The 16,142-nt window shown below is 47.9% G+C and overlaps 2 protein-coding genes across 6 annotated transcripts in view; one reads left to right on the plus strand and one right to left on the minus strand.

The window, feature by feature from the left end:
• The window catches only part of LOC146190522 (ankyrin repeat and BTB/POZ domain-containing protein 2), a 99,476-nt gene that overhangs the window by 22,380 nt on the left and 60,954 nt on the right, over positions 1 to 16,142 (plus strand).
• The window catches only part of LOC146190524 (uncharacterized), a 92,229-nt gene continuing 80,436 nt past the window's right edge, over positions 4,350 to 16,142 (minus strand). For 3 of the 5 annotated variants that reach the window (XR_014706553.1, XR_014706551.1, XM_084600917.1), the window contains one exon: positions 4,350 to 4,687. The gene's annotated coding sequence lies outside the window, so the exon portion shown is untranslated. Of the gene's footprint in view, positions 4,688 to 14,538; positions 15,785 to 16,142 lie in introns of those variants that run through there. The other 2 variants (XM_084600920.1, XM_084600918.1) reach the window with 1 other exon arrangement.

Consider the following 16,142-nt stretch of genomic DNA (forward strand, 5'->3'; position numbering starts at 1 on the left):
CAAGTGTATCGTGTTGGTTTCTGTGGACGCGCGCATGTTTAATTATCTTCTGTTTGGACATTTCTTGTGTGGTTTCCCGAAGCAGCTCCGTGCTGTAATATAAGACGCGCTGAATCGCAGTATGGTCAGTGATGATACGAGAGTACATGGTATTTAACGTTCAGATACCGTGTGCACGCTACGAGGTCATGTAAAGGTGGGCTTCAAAAAAAATACCGAGAATTTTTTGGAGAAAAATAAAACTGGCCTTTCTGGCCTTTTCCCTAGCGGCGCAAAACGAGAAAAAGAAAAGTGGCACGTGGTTTACAGGGCACGAAAATATGACATTTTTCCAGCTGTGATGGACGGCTGTGCTAGAAAAAAAAAAAACGCTATATGTGTTAATTTACTATCGTCGTTCAGTCCCATGAAATTCGGGGTTGAGCTATTACATCATGCTAGCCTGTCTGAAAGGTGAAAAAAAAAAAAAAAAAAAAAGCGTTAAACGATCTATGTTACGCGGTGCTTATTAGCATGGCAGTACGACATCGTCGTTCAGGACACTCTGATTTATTGGAACATATACAGATATCATACGAGAGTTATTAATATTCTTTCACGATTTTTTCTGCTGCTCAATTGCCTCGTCATCTGTCTTATCCAAAAGCCAAAACTCGCTCGGATAGAGAGTGCAGCTAACGATAGAGCAAATGCGATGCCGCGAAGCTCGAAGGCGTCATGCGAAAATCGGCGCTTAGCAAAGAAGCTGTCCCTCAGGCGTGTATATCAGCAAGCATCTTAGAGTATTCTGACGCTGTTCAACAGACGAACGCTTTCCCTGGTCACTTTTCATTTTTAAGTTTTCAGAACCACAAATCTGGAGCTCTCCTGTTCATTAGGTTATAACTTAGAGAGACTAATCACACAAGACACTTGAAAACACCTCGAAACGCCACTATCTGAACCTTGCAGCGGTGCTCATCATGCTCCTTCTCTGTCTCTGTGAACAATCACAGCGCTAACCATCGCTATACCAGGAGTCTTTTGAGAAGCCAAAACACCAGGAAATGAGTTGTATATATGCACAATGATTTAGGGAAAACAATATTCCTCTTGTGAAACTTCTGACGTATATGCATGTAAACTATTGGCGAATTATTGCTCTGAGTATCATGCCGATGTCTCTAATATATGAAAAAAATAAAATAAAAAAGAAACGAACTCTAAACTTCTGGACAATTTATATTTCTATACGTGCGATCAAAGCAGGATAGAAATCGCAGTATAGTATAGTTGCGGCCACCCTGATGGTTTTTAACGCGCACTAGCATGGCACGGCACCTGAAGTGCATTTTTTTTTACTTTGGGGGGGGGGGGGGGGGGGGAGGGGGGGACTGAATCTAAACGAGTATTTCGAGGCAGGGGTTCAATCCTGCGACTTTGGAGATAGCAACCGAAAGCTGAAACAACTCGGCCACCGTAACGGAACCAATGGTGAATGCTCTCAACTGCATACGCGATGAAAGCAGACTTAATAGGTAGCATCAAAAATAAAGAAAACGATTCACCACTGATGCGTAGGTATGGGATTGGTTCCGAATTTGTGTTTTCGTTTTGTGTCAATATTCGCAGTTCCCTGTGCCTAATCGAGCAAATTTTGGGTTTGGTTTGGGTTTGGGGTTTAACGTCCCAAAGCTATGAGAGACGCCGTAGTGGAGGACTCCGGGAAATTTCGACCACCTCGGGTTCTTTAACGTGCACTGACATCGCACAGCACACGGGCGCCTAGCTTTTCGCCTCCATCGAAAAGCGGCCGCCGAGGCTGGGATTTCCGTCCGGGTGGGATACGAAGTTTCCTAGACTGCCGCCGACCGCTTTTAGTTAGTAAAACAAGCTTTATCAGTGTAAGAGCCGTTTGTTCTGCAGTAGGCATTGCCGGAATTACGATTATGACGTCTCCTGTAGTTAGTTGCCGCTACTTGAACCCGGCACTGATTTGTTTTAACGGCTGTGGTATTGGGCAACATCAAATGCAACGCGTCGATGTGACGATAATCATAATTGGTTCAAAGGAAAGGAAAGCGCAGTATCTGCCACACTTGTTCCGTGAACACCTGAACCGCGCCGTAAGATAAGGGAGGAAGGGGTCCCGTAGTGGAGCGCTTCGGAGTAATTTAGACCACCTGGGGATCTTTAACACGCAGTGACAACGTACAGCTCACGGACGCCTTTTCGTTCCGACTCCATCGAAACGCAACCGCCAACGGGCGGGATCGAACCCGGGTACCGCGTTGTTGTTGTTATTGTGGCTGTAGGAAGAAGGAAAATAAAATGCACGGGCCTGCTACTGGCTCTGTAGCTGAGCCACCTCCGCTTTCTCATGCGGACAGAGGAGATTGATTGATTGATTGATCAATCTCTTCTGTCCGCACGAGGTAGCGGAGGTGGCTCAGCTACAGAGCAATAGAGAAGAAAGAAAAAGAAGAGGGAAAGACGCGCGCCGCAACAACAGCCGTCGTCCACCACCTAAGCGGTGGCGGGTGCAATGACGGCCTACAACAGATAAAAATTCGGTGGCTGGCTATACCCCCGCCGCAAGCGGCAGAGTATTTGGGCATCTTTACCACAGCACCACCACGGCGGGGCAAATCGATGTGACGACGTGCAAAAACTTGACATTGCTCAGGATGATTGGACGTACTGTGAAAACGACACCCCCGAAATTGTTCGCCCTTGCTTTTACTATGGGCGAAAAAGTGATAGGCATAGATAAATCTTGCTATATCAGATCAATAAGCGTACTTAAAAATACGGCGTAAACGTGGGCACGCTATTCTTTTGAAAGAAAAAAAAAAACAATGAACGCACCAACGCACCTGGCCGGGCTCTACTCGTTGCTCGAAAAAAAAAGCCATTTATTCAAAAAAAAAATAATAAAGGCGAACAATTCTGCGTTCTTTTGTGCAGCGGAAGATGACCAATTTGCGTTGCCGTTGATTAGATCATTTGTCTTTAATTGCTAGCGCTCGCATCGAAGTTTCACTGCCTCCTTGTGGCGGTTTCGCTGCTTCCTGATGAACCGGCCCGAAAGCAACAAGCTAATAGGGCCAGCATTCCATTGTTTGTCCCTTGATGGCAGATGCCAAGTTCGTGAGCTGCTAGCATCCAGGAAAAAAGAAATTAAATGCTGACGCGCAAATCATCCAACTCTGTTGTGCTGCTGAAGCTGCTCGCACGTGACCGACGGAGCCTTCGGGGGTCCTGGAGGCACAACACTCACGGCGTTCGTGAATGTTGTGCCTGCGGCGTCGCGAGCGGCTGCTCACAGCGCTGCTCGTCGATTCCCGCATCGCTGATGCTGCCCCTGCTTGCGCCGCAAGGCCGGCCTGGCGTAGTCATCGGCTGACCGTCGAACAGCGTCTGTGGAAGGATCCGCAGCAGCAGCAGCCACAGAGGGAGACGCGAGAGGCTGTGCACGTGGCATCGCGTGACGCGGCGCTGGGCGGAAGCCCTGCAGGGCGGTCTCTTCCTCGGGCGATTACACGCGGCAGGAGAGCGGACCGAAACCCGCCAGCCTGCCGTCGAACAAGCCACGCACAAACACGAGTGCCAACAATGCGCTCCGCTGACCAGGGATGGAGAGGCCATTAGGCAAGCGCGCACGCGAACAGCCAATTTGATGCGCCACGCCGCTAGTTGGACCCAGCCTGGCAGCGGGCACGTGGACGTGTCTGTGCACCACGCGTGCCCTTGATAGTGACCGCCGTGTGGCGCTGCTGTAAACTACGGCGTCTGAGACCGTGTGGCTTGAGGAAGAAATTGAGGGGGCGTTGAGCTCGGTCGTTTTGTCTAACGTAATCGAGGAAATGTCTGCGTTTAACTGCAATAAGGAAATTACAGCTAATAGGAAAATAGCTTACCTTTGATTTAAGCCGCACATGTAAAAGATACTACACCACACTATGTCATAACATACCATACCTTCTCTTAACCTTACCTTACAATGCCAGAGCATACCGTACTGTACGATACCATACCATGCCATAGATGATTAACATGAACGCAGGCCTAATGATGCCACTCGAAATATGCACATTCTGTCGGTTAGTATGACCAGTAGCAGAGGACAAACCTGCCCTTGTCTAGCGGTTGATCCCGGGATTGGTGCTGTGCTCTATGGGGCACCAAGTGTGAAAAATAAAAAAGTATGTATGGCAATCATTCATCGCAAGGAAATAGTGGATGCAATTAGCAAAGCTGGTTGAAATAATTTGGAAATAATTTGAAACAGTCTGATTGTTACTGCACGAAAGTCAAACAAACAATTGGGAGGCTATTGGAAAGAGAAGCAAACTAAGACTGCTGTGGTGAATACGCGAAGAAAACCTCGTTATTCAACGGCTGTGGAAAAGGACCCAAGTACAGCACTGGGGATTGTTGCTATAGAGACAATGCAAAAAGCATGGACTTTTCTGAACAATCTCGCAATGGTGTAATTCTACTTCTAAAAACAGTCACTTCATTTCCATGCACCTTCTAAATATTATCCTGGTCGCTGGGGCCACTTTTCGATGGATGCCAAACGCAAGGCGCCCGAATACTGTGCGATGTCAATGCATCTCAAAAAAAAGCACCAGGTTGAAGAAAAATCCATGTTCCTTCCACAGCGGCGTTCTTCATGGCGTGAATCGCTTTAGGACGTTACATTCTGTAATAAAAAACAAACACAAATCGTCTATATCATATCGTAAATAGCTTCCGCTTTTGCTCAATTGCGATGTTGGAGTGGAATTCAATATATCGGGGAGAGTGAAACGACTGTGAATGTTGTATTGCCCCAGTACAGAGTCTGCAAAAACGCATCATGTACAAATGTGCAAGCGTACTAGCATACAAAACACATCAAGCACTGGTATGTGATCACGATGTGCGGTGCACTGGCTCTAAATATCTGCTGGTACTGATCGGAAAATGGCGTGAGCGAGAACTGCAAGGCTCACCCTAATAGCAGCATGTGCAGTCGTGCGCAAAGATGGAGAGACCATGCGAACCTTTACGGTTACTCTTTTTGTCTATAAAAAGGCGCACATTATGGAAGTGTTCGGGTGATCAGGCAAACCCTTCCTTGCATATCGGAGGGCCGGGGGACGCTTTTTGTCTAAAAATTCCGAGAGCACTGTGGAACCTACACTGCAGAAATGCGCAAGCCTAAGGCGTTGCTGGTGCATGCACATTGTGCATCACGTTTGCTCGCATTATAATTATCAACTAAATGCACCGTGATTGTAATTGATACTGTCATCATTGTCATTATCACTAATTGCAGCCTCATTGTCATCGCTACTATCATCCTCACTATTGTAATTATCACTAATTGCAGCCTCATTGTCATCGCTACTATCATCCTCACTATAGACAAGGAGATTTATGGTGTACGTTCTACGATCCCGGGCGTGGCGCAGTTGGTTAAAGCGCTCGGCTGGGTATCCGAGGAATGGAGGTTTGGTTCCCAGTCAGGATTTTTGGCTGGTTACACAATTTTTATTTCCATCGGAAATGAGCGTCCTCTTCCCCGCCCCCGGCACGCATTCCGGTGAAGACAGGGAGTCGTGCGCCCGCGGATTAGAGGCTGGCATGCAGGTAGCCCTTGGCCTGTTGCGGCCTCTTCCGCCAGGCTGTCGTTCCGCCTTTGACATGAACCAACTAGCTCAGATCCAGATCGTCCTGCAACAAATATCATGCCTCAAAAGAACTGTCATGTCTTGCAAAAGTTACATTACTACATGTCGGTGCACAGAGCTCGCCTAGCCTTCTTTGCAAGCTGGAGATCACATGGTTGCGAATACACTCCAGAACATCTTATTTGTGTTTGGAATTCTTTTCCTTTCGAATATCTGAAATAGATATTGGTGGAGCTTTGAAATCGAACACGAATATTTAATGTAAAATATTTAGTTCGAATTTGAAATTTTGCAACATTCGCACACATCTGTAGTTTCAGGCCAAGTGGCGGTTATATCATGGCATGCATTTCGGGGATTTAACATTACATTGACATCGTTCGGAGGTTACGAAGTAAACACGTGTGGCTTCTCGGCAACGGTCGGCACAAGCTCGCACTATATCGCTGACGCCTTGTATTTTCTGTGCGCCAAATGGTTGCTGCATGCGTCCTGTGTTCCTCATGCACGGCCAGCTAAGTTCAAAAGCTGGCCCCCTTCATCGAGTCCATATGGTGAAAATGAACAAGGAGTTGATGTCATGAACAGCATCAACTCTACCACTTCATGGTTCCGCAGGAACACACATCATTCCACTTTTTCTATTTTTTTAAAGAATACTGCAGAGCCTTTTCAGAATGGTTCACGCAGGGAAGACCCAAGAGTAAGAGGAAAATGTTTCCACCAACGGTCACTGTAAGTGCAAAGAGGAGGTAGAGCTGAACGGCAGAGCTGAACCATCAGCTCATTCTTTGATTTGCTAAAGTCCCTCCGAGGAAGTATACGAAAGGAGGCTACGCATGGCACGGCGTTTAGAAGACACCCTCCGGCGTCGTAGCTGTTTTCCGGCGTCCTGAATAGGCAGCGCCGTGTCGAACAGCCGCCTGGTTCGCGTTCTAATGCACGCCCATTTGCGGCGATCCGCCTTTGCAACTGGAGACGCAAAACGATTGTATGCGCGTGCACGTTGCATTACCACCCTTCCAGGACACGACGTGAACGGGGACAAGCTCGGCGGCAGGATATTTGCGCTCAGTTGCAGTGCTTCGACGTGCTTAAGAACCCACTTGCCGCTCACTCCGTGACGTCGGCGAAGGGGCGTGTGAATCCGGCAAAAGTCAGATAATTGCTGAGGAGAACGAGGGAACATCCTTCGAATCGAGACGCGCCGCCCGAATGCGCACTGTGTTATTCCGGCCCAGTGTATGTGCGGCGATTGTGACACCCCTTTCCTTTCACGAAAGAGAGAGAGAGATAGAAAGCATGTGTGTGTATGGGGGGAGAGGGGTGATGCGAGTGCTGCTGGCACACGCATGCATTAATTTGCCATTTATTTTTCTCGACGGAGGTGTATTACCCAAAGCATGTACTCTTATTGGCTCTTGGCACCGTTGAACCGTCTAAAATCAAGTGTCATCATCATTAGTCCGCGTACAACTTGAATTCATTCCATCAGCTTATACGGTGGGTGACCAGTGGCCGTATTACGGCACAGTCACGTTATAAACCTGTCACAAACTGATTAGCCCCGGAGCGGGGTTAATTGACCGGTTTATAGGAGTTGTTGAGACGTGATCGATGCGAAATTTGGGCTCTGCTCTCCGCACGGCAATGTTTCACCAAGAAAACTTGGAGAGAACTGCAGAGACTTCATTGGAGAAATGCGAAAGTCTGAGCGTTGCTGCTGCACACTGTACATCGCGCGCCTGCTTCTGCTAGCGACGTCATGGGCTCGTGCCACACAGCGGAGTTGGCGTGCGTTCGTTGCAGTGCTCCTGTTGTTGTTGTTACGACTGTAGGAAGAAGGAAAAGAAAATGAATGGGCCTGCTACTGGTTCTGTAGCCGAGCCACCACCTCTGCCTTGTGCGGACAGAAGAGAAAATAAAGAAAGAAGAAGAGGAGGAGAGAAATGTGCGCATCGCAACAGCCATTGTCCGCCGCCGAAGCGGTGGCGGGTGCAATGACGGCCTACAACAGGTACACCCACCGGTACATTCCCAGCCCCAGGGCCACGAGCAGTCACCCTCACTTCCCCCAGTGCTCTTGTCAAGATTGGACGGTGCACCGCCGCTCCTGTCGCGTGGCGTTCCTTGGCGCGCGTTCGTTGCAGGGCTCCTGCAAGTGTGGGATTGGCGGTACGGCGTCGCTCCTGTCGCATGGCATTCGCAACCCACGTTACATTTTCATGCAACTTGACTGTCACGTGATACTTAATAGCCACGCAACATTTTCATGCAGCTTGACTGTCATGTAACCTTGTCACGTGATACTCTCATAGCAACGTGACTCAGCACTTTTGTGGCTCAATTGGGACCCATGACTAAGCATTTTTGTAGCCTGCAAGTCATGACTTGTATGACTCAACAAAAACCCTTAACCATGTCTTAAGTCAGGACTCTTAGTTTATGACTGGTCACGTCTATGGCTAATGACCGACTACAATGGTTCTCACGACCATGACAATGACATGACATTTCGTTTATTTACCACATGTCATACACGTTCAGACATAACTACTAATTCCGCCATCTGATTACTTCATATCATGCGTTACATTTTGCTTCCACTTTTGAGGACACATTTGGGGCCAACATAGGTTCTTACCTCGATTTCTGGTGGGATATCGCTCGGGCATCGCTCCGTAACCAACGGTGCTGTCTTAGCGTTACCTCTGTACACTTAAGGTAAAGCGCTTTCGTTGGCCTCGAAATCAGAGCCGCACAGCTAAGTACTGATGGGATACCAGCATTGCGGTACTTACCTTTTCTCCAAAAAAACAAGAACACAGACAACTGCGCTTAGACGCGAAGGACACATAGGGCATAGGCCGGACAATGATCGCTTTCACTAGACTGCCATTCGTTTGGTGACTGGTGAAAAAGTAATATCCAATTAGGATCCCTTTTTTCACAGAAAATTGCTCCAATCAGCTTTCTTTTTCTAACTGTATGTACTAGACTTGTGTGTCTGATACTGTGTGAACGACTTTGCTACAAGCTTCTAACCCTTACAACGAAGTTTAAGCTCGGGATGCAGCGACACCATTACCACAAGGGAAATTTCGGGAAAAGCTGTAAGTTTCAGGAAAAAAAAAAAGGTAAGTGCTTTTGGCAGTCGTTCACGTCCAGTCACCCAGTGCCCTAGAATTTCTCACATCGGCTTTTGCGTTGCTTATGGGACTTTTACGTTTCAACATCACTAACTCAGGCGTATGTATGATAAACCGCGTCCCACGACGTCAGTGGCGCAGGTCTGGTTGGCCCTCTTAACCATTAAGAAACGCCAAGCGCACCGGTTGGTAACCAGAAGTAGTTCGATCGTGCCAGCTCTTGCGGATAATAAACCAATGTCAGGATGGTTGATGCATCTCCACTTGCATTGACACTCCCGAAGTGGAGATGAATCGCCCTTGCGACATTTTTCTCGCTTTATTTATACAAATGGGCAAGACGGCCGCTGACACGCTATAGTTAAAGTCTTAAACGTCAAGCCAAAGATTACCTCTGACGAGTCCCTCTCAGCCTCTCGCGCTATTGAGTTATGCAGTATATCGCTCAGCGGCCCTTACTGCGTACGTGTGATCCTTCGTGATGACAGCCGAGTGTACTGCAGCTGCCCGTATGATGTGACAGCAGCAGGCGGAGACGGCAGGTGTGACTCGTGCTGCAGTGCGGTTGAATCGGCCTCGTTGGAAGCGTGTACACGCTTATAGTGAGCGACTGCAATGTGGTCTGTGGGTGGCGAGCTCCTCGAGGTCCGAGTCGGTGCTGATGTATAATTATCGGGGAGCTGTCAGTCTCGGTAAACGCAGTGCATGGTTCCGCCTCCGTACCGCTTGGGAAGGGGAGCGTGCCTCATATACCCTGGTCTGTATTGTCGGTCAGAGGGCATCTGCATCCAGCGTGCGCAGAGTTGCGGGGCAGTGTGTTGTCCTTGTAAATATTGCGCGGTCTAGAAATGCTTAGCCGAGGCGCGCGATGTTATCGCGGTCCCTGCTTTGGTTGACAGGCGCAATCGTCATCGCGGTAAAGCAAAGTTTCTGCGCCGCCTGCCATTCAATAATGCTGTTCTACTATTTTAATCATCCTTGGAATAGTAGAGAGGAATTGTGTGTAGAAAAAAAAAATTCACTATGTAACGATTGTGTGCGCAGTAAATAGTATGTAGACATTTCGGAAGTAAAACAAGGAACAGTACATATATACCGCGCACAGATACACGCTAACTAGAAGACGCGGATAAATGCAGATTCAAATTTATGCAATGATTGCGTATCTATTGCTTACAGTTAAATATATGAGCACAGTTATAGGTGTTCAGATAAGAACGGTAATCGAGGTCCAATGACTGCTTTTTGCTTTCAATTAAATTTTTATATGTGGTGGCCGGGCAAATGTCTTGACACAAAGGAATGAACCTTATTTATGCAAGTTACGCAGTAGTTCTCACGGGGGAAAAAAGCGTATATTACTAGAGCAAAAAAAAAATAAATAAAAACGCCCTTTTTGCAATTTAAAAAAGTTGCAAATTTGGAGCCCCGCTGCTTGCACACTAAAATTTTTCGAACGTTACTTTCTATTCAAGAAATCCATGCAACGTTCCTTGTAGGAGAATTATTAAGGACATTTTTTCTTGTCAAAGTTGTTTTATTAAAAAAACTTGCAAACTTTGCTCCAGGAGCGATGCGCTTCGAAAATTCTACAGTGTGGCACGAAACATTAAATTGTTGTCACTAAAATTTTTTTGTCTTTATTATCGAGGTCTTTTTTTTCTTAACTTCAGGCAAAATTTGAGGCTCTAGACTTTATGATGTTTTCTCTACAACGCATCAAATTCGACCAATTTCGAAAACAGCAGAAAAGGACAACTTCGATTCCAATTAAAAAAAAAAAACGCACATCTTCGAATCACCCTCAAGAACTCTCAGTACCTCAAAAACATTAGGAACTAGAAAAGTGTTGCATTACGTTGTTCAAAATTAGAAACGCTAATATAAAGCTGAGAGCCTATACCGAAAATGCTCATTCTGGCACGATCCAATAAGCTGTTGCCATTCAAAACCTTTTTTCAGTATCTTTATTCCAGCAAAAATTTGTAGCTCTGGAATAATCTGTCCTCCCGATTGCTTTGTAATTGTCCGAAATTCAAGAATATAAGTAAATGAACCACTCTGATTCGAATTTAAGAAACAACATAATCTTTTTTATTTTCATTTGGGTTTCCGAAAAACAATCCCCAGTTCTTCATAAATATCACGCACTAAAGCAACTTCCAGTTGTGTAATTGTATCGCGCTGCGCGTACACGCGCCTGCAGGCCCTCGAGTGAACGTGAGCCGAGGAGCAGGCGCACTCCGAGACTCTACACGCGATCCGTGCCAGATAAGAAAAATGAGAGCGTATGTGTAACTAATTAAGTTTTATTTATGCGGTTAACGTTCTAAAGCAACTCGGGCCATGAATGACGCCATAGCGGAGAGCTCCGGATGATTTCGACCACTCGGTGTTCTTTAATGTGCACTGACATCTCACGGTACATCTATGTGCCTCCGTGGTCGATTTCGACCCTGGGTGCTCCTCACTACCTTACATTACTACGATATGTCTCAGTCATGCTACTGACAAAGGGCATATTTCTGACTGAAGTCCACATATATGCATACAAATTTGCACCGCATGTAGAGAGAAAAGGACAAAAATGGGAGGGAAAGGGAAAATATGCAGGGGCGCTTTGCGGTATGTATAGTGAGCGTGCAGTCTAAATCTTTGCAGGGAAGTATTGGCCAGCTGCGTCGCCCGCCACGGACGTGATTCTTGGCTTTCGTGACCGTCCCATATAGAGGGCGCACTTTGTCCTCAGCGTATGTATAAATGATAGCCTTTTATGGATGTATCTCTTGCGTGTTATGGTTCCTGATGGTATCAAACCGTGAAATATTGCCGTCTTAGCTATCACACTGTTCTATCTCTCGTGCCACTAAGCCGTGGACTGTTCATAATAGATTGCATAATGGTAGCGTTGTAGCGATATGATTGCGTTCTATTTGCGAACGTGTTGCACTGCGGGCAACCAAATGAGTGCGCAGTCACGACTCTGCCTATGATACTTAAAACGAATGACTACTTCAGGCCTTTGAGGTAATGTACGTTAATCATAACCGCGAGCACCGCGCCTGCATTGTGCTATATTTTACGTGCATTAGTGGGGACGTTTGGCGTGCCCAAACTAACTATCCCTGGTTATCAGCATGCACTGCTCTTATCTTAGCCAAAGCATTCTGTTACAGTTCAAAGCCGAGGGAATGCGTTAACGTGAAACGTGACAGAGCACGGCTATAATTACGTCCTCGAACATTTCGACTGTTGCGGTGGCTGTGTGCATTTTCGCGTGAGCGCGCATGTTGCTCGTGCCCTGCCTTCTCTCTCTCTCCCTCGTGTTTTCAGCGGTTATTTCCCTTTCTGCGTTCCGGGTTGTACAAGGTTGCCAACCATCTCCCTCTTGCCTTCGTTACGGCAGGTACGCTCCGCCATGTGTTCATTCCCTTTTCTTTGCCGATGAGCATGTCGCTTAGCCGAATTGCAAGACGATTTTTTATTGTTAATAATAAGGTGCACGTCACTTAATCTCTGCCGAAGGCAGCACGCTTAACGTGACCGTTTCTAGCTGATGCGTGATAATAAACTAGGAGTTATACAAGGTCTATCACTCTCGTCTTCCGCAGTTTTTATGAAACAGCGCTCTTCCGCACAAGTGACTTCCGATGTAGAGTTTTGATGCTTGAGTTTAATAATTGCATCTGCAGTTTAGCGCTCCCGCTGGAGGCACTTTTGCGGTGCGCCAATTCATCGCACTTTCAGTGTCGCATTCCTCCGTTCGCTCCAAAGGTGATAGCTACTATGCGATCGGTAGTTACTGGCGCTCCTGATTTCGCCCAGGAGCTGCCGCATGCTAGTGAGTAGCTGGAAGGGACGGCGTTCTTCAAGCTCTTCGCACGTGAGCAGCTGCTGGAGGGGCGCAGGGTGTGGTCTATAGAATTCACTTCTGAAGTCGGTGGTAAGGAGTATCGCCCAAGGGTCTAATAATGATATCCGCCACCTCTTGAGCCACCTGAGCGGCCGGTTGGAAAGTAACTGATGAAACCGAAATGCCTCCGAGGTGACGTGGTGTGGAAGATGGCTTCTACCTGAGCGAACCAGATCTGTGGCTGCTTGGGCCAGAACGTCCGCAGGCGGCGCTGGATACCTGCGACGTCCCGTGAGCGCAAGGTAGCGTCAGGCGGAAGGTCGACTGAGGGTGGTAGGTTACCGGTGTCATCTGATAGGCCGTAGTCACCACTGTAGGGAATATACAGGGTCGCAGCGGTGCACCAGAACAAAATGACCAGCGTGGCAGGCTTTTCTAACCGAACAGCCCTAAGCAACTCCTAAACTCCCTTGATGATTTGATTACCAAGGGCCTTCAGGCAGTTCCTAAAGGTTTAACACTTCCTCGCCTTTCCCTCTGGCACCCCTCTCCGACCTCCGCCCACACAACCCTGGAGTTGGAACACCCACAGTAGAGCGCTTTTGGGGAAACGCGGACTGCTGACGGAGTGAAGTCTCATAAATTTCACCCTTTGCCGGGCTGAACAAACCAGAGCAATTCTGGCGTCCGATAGCAATCACTATCAGTGAGTCGCATGCGCTCGCACCGCTCTCTATCGTGCATCATGGGGGGACCCGCAGAGCCTGACATCTGTTTAGCGTTCCGAATTACGAAGAACTACCAGGCTATGGACTTATTATCGGTTACAAGGCCCGTTAAGAGTTATTGAGGCTGTACCACCGCTTTGGTCGGAAAGCTATAGTTTGAGGGCACTCAAGAAGGTCTTTTCCCAAACGCGAATCTTTCATTCTTTCATCTCTTTTCTCTCGCTACGTGACTCTGAACTTTTTTCTTTAAGACAGTTTCTACGCCGGTAGTTTCCTAATATTCGAGTATTATTAGATCGCAGCTCTTGTGCATGCGCCCGCTCTGCCATGGTGGTGCAGTGTTTAGGGCGCTTGGCTGCTGCACCCAAGGATGCGGGATCGAATCCCGGCCGCGGCGGCTCCATCCGCAAGGATGGACACGAAAAGCAAGGCGCCCATGTGCTGTGCGATGTCAGCGCCCGTTAAAGAAACCCAGGTGGTCGAAATTTCTGGACCCGTCCACTACGGCGTCTCTCATAACCCGAGTTGCTTTGGGACGTTAAACCCCATAAACTAACGAACCAGCTATCTTATGCGCCTGTTGGGCGGTTGAGCCGTGTCGCCGTTGTCGGTGTACCGAGCGAAAAAAAGCACGAGAGAGTCACGACCCAAGAGTATGTTTTTTTTTTATTTATTTATTTTTCTGGGAAATTGGCACGTGAGAAAATTAAAGAATGCTTTGTGGCTCGAAAGCACATACGTAGTACATACAAGTATCTCTGAAATTCTTCGCCTCAGTGTATAGGAAAAACCTTTAGATATAGACGCACTCAGATTTCGCTTTGGGGAGTATCGTAATCGTCATTACAATTATTATTATTGTTATGCATAGTGGGTGGAACAGCGCGAAAAGACGAAACACAAGAAGAGACGCACAACAGACGAGCGCTTGTCTGTCTTCTTCTTGTGTTTCGTCTTTTCGCGCTGTTCCACCCACTATGCAATTGTACCAACTCGCCCAACTGTCCATCCTACTTTATTATTATTATTATTAATTATTATTATTATTATTATTATTATTATTATTATTATTATTATTATTATTATTATTATTATTATTATTATTATTATTATTATTATTATTATTATTATTCAATAGCGTGGCTCGATAGGGCTTCGTGAACAAAAGCTTGCCTCATGCGGCACACGCATTGCTCGGGTATGTAAAAACATGTAAAGGGCCATCGTTTAGATGGCGGATTCGGTCGCAGTATGGCGCGAGCGTCCACATCGCAGCCGCTGCTACGCGTGCTGCTGCGCCCGATCTTGTTCGCGTGCACAGTGGTATACCGTGCCGCATACTGGGTCTGCATTCGCGATCGTACACTGGAGTCCTGTAAAGCCTGTCATTTGGTCCGCCAGACTGGTCGCATACGTGGAATGAATTCGTGACTGTTATGCAATGGTAAGGCGCTATTGTCCGATGTTGGAGCCAACATGGCATTTCAGAACACGCACACACACCAGATAGCTTCCACGCACGGAGTTACCATTGTGGTTAACGCTAACAAAACCCTCGCAGCAGGCTTCTGGGATCCTCGTGAGCTGCTCGTCCTTGTACAGATTTCCATAGCAGACCCGCTTTATTTTTTCTCATTTTGTACTTTTCAGCCTCTTATCTCACTCTCCTCATGCATGCGGCGTAGTTGACCGTAGGCGAGCTGCGTGCGTGTAACATCTGTGCGAGCATCACATCTGTGTCTGCAGCATGCAAAACCGCCACGATTGTGCGTATATTTTGTTACAACCTCGCATTTGGCTGCAGCCCTATACAATTATGTACCGGACAGACGTGTTTCGGTTTGGACGTTGTTTTCTATCATACCACGCTTTAGCTGAATCCCAACAATCTGCGGTCTTCCCTAACTTCAGCCTATAAAAGGTCTGCCACTGTTCACTACTAACGACGGCCGTACGGCTGCTGCACTCGGGCGATCTTGTCGAGGATGCGCATATAGTGGTGGGGTGTAGGTATAAACAAGGGTCGCATTGGGTCCCGCGAGCCACTGACCGTGTCGGCGGCCGCTGCCGTGTGTGCCAAGTGCAGGCCAATGCACAGTGCGGAAGGAGAAGCTGCTTCTCGGCTGCCGCCGATGGCGCATTCCAGTCGGCGGCGGCGGCGTCACTATTCCGGTCCTGGAGGCCACTTCCCCCATCGGGGCCGGCGCGGGTTGCGTCACCACCGTTGGGCAGAGCCGCAGGCGGCCCAGGGGGGCGTCCCCTTGTCCGGCTCGAGGGTCATGGCACGCCGCCGGCCGCCGGCACCGCGCTGCTGCTGCTGGCCCCACTCCGGCGCAGCGAACTCGGTGGTGGTGGTGGTGGTGGTGGTACTCTTTGCCCGGGCCTTGTTCACAACTGCCAGGGCCAGGAACGCGTGTAATATGTGTTAACTTCTGGATACGAGGCGAGATAGCAAGGGTGGCCATTTAGGCCAGTTGGTACAGCGCCCACATTTGAGGTGCATACAGCATGGACACAGCTTTGTGAAGAGCACGCTTTTGCGCCGGGACATGTTTAGATTCTTGACTTTCAGTAAGGTTTCTCTCTCTCTCTTTCTCTCGCCAGCTTGCAGGTAGTGCGCAAAACGAGGAGGGAGAAAGGAAGAGACAAAGTTCATTTTATAAACGAATAAAAAGCACATGTTCAAAACGTCCGTGACAGGGGAACCAATGTCAGCCATCTGGTCTATTGCTTGACGCTACGCTATAGCCAG

Source organism: Amblyomma maculatum, chromosome 4 (genome assembly GCF_055883805.1).
Source record: "Amblyomma maculatum isolate TAMU_Amacu chromosome 4, ASM5588380v1, whole genome shotgun sequence".
In the NCBI taxonomy this organism is placed as follows: domain Eukaryota; kingdom Metazoa; phylum Arthropoda; class Arachnida; order Ixodida; family Ixodidae; genus Amblyomma; species Amblyomma maculatum.